A 6,000-nucleotide genomic window follows, 5' to 3' on the forward strand; every position below is an offset into this window, starting at 1 on the left:
GAAACATACTCATCTGGACCTGAAAATATCTACAAGGAACTGCCTGAATGTCAGAAGAAAAGAAGTTTAGCAAGGATTTTTCATTAAACTCATTTGTAAACTTTGGTATCCTGATAGAACTCAACCAAGAAATGTAATTAATCGAATTGTTCATATTTACATTTATGGTCACAGGGAAACCAGAAAGATTTTTGGATGAGGACTTTACCCCTGAATTTATTCATTACTCAGTGCAGGGAGGTCCTTGCCCTTCACTACTCCTATGCTTTCATATAACAAATATTATACTAAGCACAAACTACTGGTATCTCATCTACGCTTGAGTTTTCTACAGGATGCTTCCCTGGAGTATTATGATCAAGTACCACCAAAAAATTAACAATGTAGTTAATGCTCTTCTGCAGAGGTCGGCACATTTGAATTTCCAGTTGCGTGACCTTAGGAACCAAGATTAATCAGAATAGCCTATTAAACAAGCCTATGGATGACCTTCCTTGTTGCTACCATTCTGATAAAAAAAGGTTTTGTAATTGTATACCTAAGAACCCAAGAACTCATATTGTAGGGAAAAAGCAGTTTCTAGTGCTTTAGAAACCTCTCTGTTCAAGGTGGGGGGGGTGTGGAATCAGATAAGAAACTTCACGTTCACTTCACTAGAAAGCCTGAGCTGCAATGCGTAATGTGGAACTAGAACCTGTCGTCATCTGGTCTACAGGTGAGAGCTTTTCAGTAATCCAAGTTTCTTATAAAACATGACTAAACTAATTTGAATCTTAATTACTATATCTTAATCATGTTATCAAAACGTGACCATGCTGTTTACATATTAACTGTACGCTCTAACATTTATTTCTGTAGTGAAATCTCAGATGCTGAGTTTCTCCTCCAGGAGTCCTTACACTATGAAGCTTTTTTGATGGAGCTTTCTCCAAAAGAATGGCAAGAACAGCAAAAAGCAAAAAGGATGGAAGCAAGAGCAGAAAAACTCAAGGAGGAAGAGAACAACCAGAAGGAACTAATTACATGTCATTTCAGTCTACAAGAAAGGAAAGATGCACAAAACTCCCCACCTCTTCCATGCTGGGCAAAGCCAACTACAATGTATGTTTCCTTCCCTTTGTTTAGATAAATATGTCCTGAAAATGTAAGCAAAATCTACAAAAGTGACTAAGGTTCAGAATTTAAACCTATGTAGACCCCAAAAATTTGGGGGAAAAAAGGGGGGCTCAGATTAAGAGTTCTTTCACATCAATGTACCTTTGCCAAAAGTGATTTTGTTTTGGGCTCTGCATTTTGATATTTCTCAATTCAGCTGCTTCTACTGGAAGGATTTGTGAAAATCTCAGCTTTCTTTTTTTAATAAAGTATTTTTATTGGGAGAAAAACTTTAAAATGCAGCCAGTAAACTTTAAGTATCCAGAAAGCAGAAGACAGGAATGCACTGTCATGATTTTTTTTTTTTAAATATCGCGTTTCAACCTAAGTTGTGATATTTATGAGTTTGGCTTGTGATTTTAAAGTATATTCTTTACAGTTCTAGGTAACAAATGTGGCCAGAACATCCCCTTTGCCTCCATCCACTCTATTCTGCTCACTCACTGTCTCTTTCCCCCTGTCCCAGTTATCATTCTGAACCCTGATATTTAACCTAGCCCACTGACACTAGGCATCTTTTTTTCTTACAAGTCTCTACTGTAATTTTCAGGTATGCTTTGACCATATTTAAGTCATGCTAGTTAAATTAAAGATGTGTTTTAAATTCATTTATGCTTATCTCTGTAACCACACATAGTGGTTTAACTGCATAAAGAGTTTTTGTGAGATGAAGAACAATATTCACAAGAGTTAGATCAGATTGTTGACTAAAGAGCTGGCACAGGGTTACCCAAATAAAATTTAAGACTGAATTTAGCTAGACCACTGCAAGATTCTTGTGTGCATAATGTCTGTAGTTAAAGACCATTTCCCATACATATTATTTTTTACACTATTTGTATCTCATAAGTTCATTTGATTTGTTCTGCATAGAGATTCTACTTTCGTATTTTGCACATACTTTATAATATATCAGAACAGTACAGAAAGTACAGCTACTTTTGTTATCAGTCTGGACACATTTATTGTGGGAAGATGTTGCAGTTCTATTTATATCTTCAGCCAGAATGCAAACATCAAAGCAGAAAGGCAGACCTGTGGCAATTACAGGGAAGAGTGCAGGATACAAGAAGAAAATGCTCACTACCCATGAGACTGGTCCGCAAAAGACAGTTTTCCCTGTTATCAGAGGTATGAACTCTGGATACTAAGTTAGGAAATGTATTCCTCTTCACTGAGAAAGACAAGCCCTGGTACATGTCTATGGCTTACAACAACATTCATTGGCAAATCATGAAAATACTTCTGTTTATTGAATGTATGTATACTGAATGAATGAAAGTTATATAAAATATATGAATATATGAAAAACCTATCTCCCAGTGTTTCAAAGAAAAGGGAGAGAGTACAGTGCTCAGCTAAATAATGTGTATTTGCTTAGAAATATATCATTTTATCTCTTCCTGTTTTGAAGATGACCCCAACTATTTTAAGCTAGGACAAGAAGAAGGAGTGGAAACATGGACTGAATTCAGATCAGGATCAACTGAGAGCAGAGTGTCATCACCAAGGTACAATACGAGGAACCATCTTTTCCATTTGCAGTTTGTCATCTTCATCTCTGAGTATATAAAGGAAAAAAAAATAGATTCTAAAGGGAGCAACCCCCCCAACAAATGCATTTTTCTTAATTTCCCCTCTTTGCAGTAGTAAGAGGGGTGGTATATCAGAAATTCTTCTCCCTTCTTTTACAAGAGTCTGGTTGGTGAGTCAAAGCCAGCCAGTGGGCAGTGTATACTTATGCATTCTTCTGCCTGAAGTTTCCATAAGTTCTGAGCATTAGCATCTATTAGAGAAAAACAACTTAATTATCTATCCATCACCTATGGCTGCATTTCAGATTAAGACGTCTTGCGGAAGAATGGTGTGTCTTACTGTGGCTATTCACAATAGAAGCAGACTTGAATGAAAATGCTCACCAGAGAAAGGCTGGACTTGGATCAGGATTATGTGAAATTATCTTTGAAGCTCCTGATGCGATCAGTTAAACAGCTGCCCTGTAGCTGCCAGTTCATAGTTAGGACTTTAGGAGTTCGGCAGGAGGCAGAGCAATGGTTACAAAGTCAAAGAATAAATGAAGAGATGATGGGAGAAACAGTGGGTAAAAGAGTGTAAAGAAACTGCAGCACCATTGTTGAATGTGTTTTTCATTTTTATCTTCTCATACTATCTTTGAAGTAGCAGATATCACCATTCTACCCAGCCATTGCACTTAAGGTTGCTTCTTATCTGTCCGGTTTTACTCTGTATTTACTAGTTGTTGTTAGAGCTACAATATAACAATTGTAGCCAAGTTTTACATCTGAAGATGGAAGCCTTATCTGTACCTTGGTTTTGCTCTTAATTATTTGCTGGACCCTGTTTGAAGGACTGTCTTGTCTCTAAGGCTATATATAAACTATTGAGATCAAAATGATTAGTTTACCTACATAGTAATATCTGTGTATTGCTCATTCATTGCTATATACAGTAACAGTTATTTTAAAAGTCAGGGCAAAGTCTGTTCCCGGAAGTATATGTAGAGTCCTGAAGATTTCAGAAAACACATAACATAAGCAATAATTTTATTGAAGAAATAAGGTCATTATTAAATTCTGTTGGTTAAAATCTTCAGCACCTCTCTTCACTGTGAGCTTTCATTGCCTAAGAAATCAAGACTGTTTTGGACAGATAATATGTGTGTAAGGAGAGTTGAGTTGACAACATCTTTTATGATGATGAAACTACTCAGCTTCCTTTGGAATAAAGAAGACCACAAGAGCTATCTTGTAGAATTGGTATTTGAGACTCAGAAACCAGGAACTATTATTTTTTTCTCTTTTCAGTAGGTGGGAAAATAGGATGGACAGTGTAACATATGACTTTCCCATGGAAGATGTGGACTGTGATGTGGTAATGAAATGATACTTCTTGATGTAATAGTTGTTTTCTGGAAGATGAGATCAGTATTGCTTTTATTATATGCATTTTGCAGCAGCTTGGGGCAAAAACAGTCTGGAGGAGGGAGCACATATTCAGCCTCAGGCTAGGACGCATGGCTGCAGCTGCTCTGTATTGCCCTAGTAGAAGGGCCACAAATCTCATCCTGCTTCTTGATTTCCATCACCTGTGTTTGACATTAATGTTTGTGTAATGTTTTAAACTTTATAAGAAAGATATTGCAATGAATCTGAGATGATTATGTAACTTGTTACTTCCTGATCAATAGATACTGTGTATCTTTCCTCCCTCTGTCTTAGGTGCCAGAGATATATTTCACTGATCCAAAACAGTTACTTCGGATTTTCAGTGATCTAGAGGAACAAAACCTTGCATTGATTCAAACTATTCAAGACTTAGGAGAAACAGTGGATGAAATTGAATGTACAACCAGTGCTATAAAGGAAAACATGTAAGATTTTGTCTGCATGTTGGAAATGCATATTAGAAAATCAAAATTTTAGCTTATTAGCTTGTCTTTTGGGTTCATGGTAGATAGGCAACAAACCTTATCTGTGTTTTGTATGTGTCTCAGTTGTAATTCCTAACGTCCACAAGTTCTTGATCGTGTTGTAGGGGAGCAGAGGAGAAGGAGGATCTTCTCGCTGCTATCTAAGTTACCAACAGTCCAGCTTATTGTCAGCCAAGAATCTCAGGAGTTGAGGGGTTGGTCTACAAGTTCCCAATACATTTTAGTAGAAGTGTGTTTATACTTTTTCTATTCTCTCAAGAACAGGAGATCCTTGTTTGCTTCCTGCCTTAAAAAGCTAGTATGCTGTAACACAAAGGTGACTGCATTTCAAAGCAAAATGACATGATACATATGAATACATATATTTGTTCTGGTGTGTATAGAATGTTATGTATCCAGACCTCTTGTCTGCTAGCATATTTGAGCTGTATTAATATACCTGTATGAGTATACAGGAGTTTTTTTCTTATTGTTTAAATAGTTCAAAATTTAGAAATCCATCTTCATTTTCTCTGTTTATTGTTTATATTCTGCAGACTTGCTTTGTGTTACTGTATTTGCCAGCAATGACTGCAGACAGTTACTCCAGTGAAGTTCAATTTTATTCCAGCTACATAGGCTAGTTTCTAATTGTGAGCTTGTTTAAGACAAGCAAACAAAAAAGCCTTCTGTATTTTGTCTTGAAGGTTAAAGCAGATTCTGTACTACATATTACAAAGTAGAGATGATACCCCAATTAGCTCTAACAAGCTAGGCTGCGTATAGGAAGCAGTCTTGCTGAAGTGGCAAATACAGGTTCAGAAGATAGCTGTTAGTGTTAGCTTAAAATTTTCCACACCACATTAAGGTGTATAATGCAATATATCTGATAACTAGATTCAGAAGTGCTAAGAAGCTACTGTAATAGCTGGTTTATAATATTTTAGTAGCTTTCTGAAAGAGCTGGGTAAACTGCTGATTGGTCTTACTGCACAAATGGATCTGCCAATGTGAAGACTGAGAATTCCATCCGTTTTTACCACAGAGCTGACAAAATAAGGATCCTGGCTAGACACAAAGAGGTGCTAGAAGCAGCCTGTGTTAGAGAAGAAGAAAAAAGCACCCAGTTGGCACTAAAAACTAAGATGTTTTCTGTTGGAGAGTTTAGTTCAGAAATCCAGGTATCTTTTTTGCAAAACACATTTCAAAACAACAAATTTTAGGTTCACAAGTTTAGAAACAAATTCTTATTTGCATCCATGAAAGAATATCAAGGAGCTGCTGGGATGGGAATTCACACATGTGTTGTACTAAGCAGTTGTATGAGGTACTCCAAAGATCTCTTTCTGCTCCATGCCTGATATATTATTATTGTCATTATTATTACTGTTACTTCATTACTGTCTGTGGCCACA

The sequence above is a fragment of the Apteryx mantelli genome, chromosome 1 (genome assembly GCF_036417845.1).
Source record: "Apteryx mantelli isolate bAptMan1 chromosome 1, bAptMan1.hap1, whole genome shotgun sequence".
Taxonomy (NCBI): Eukaryota; Metazoa; Chordata; class Aves; order Apterygiformes; family Apterygidae; genus Apteryx; species Apteryx mantelli.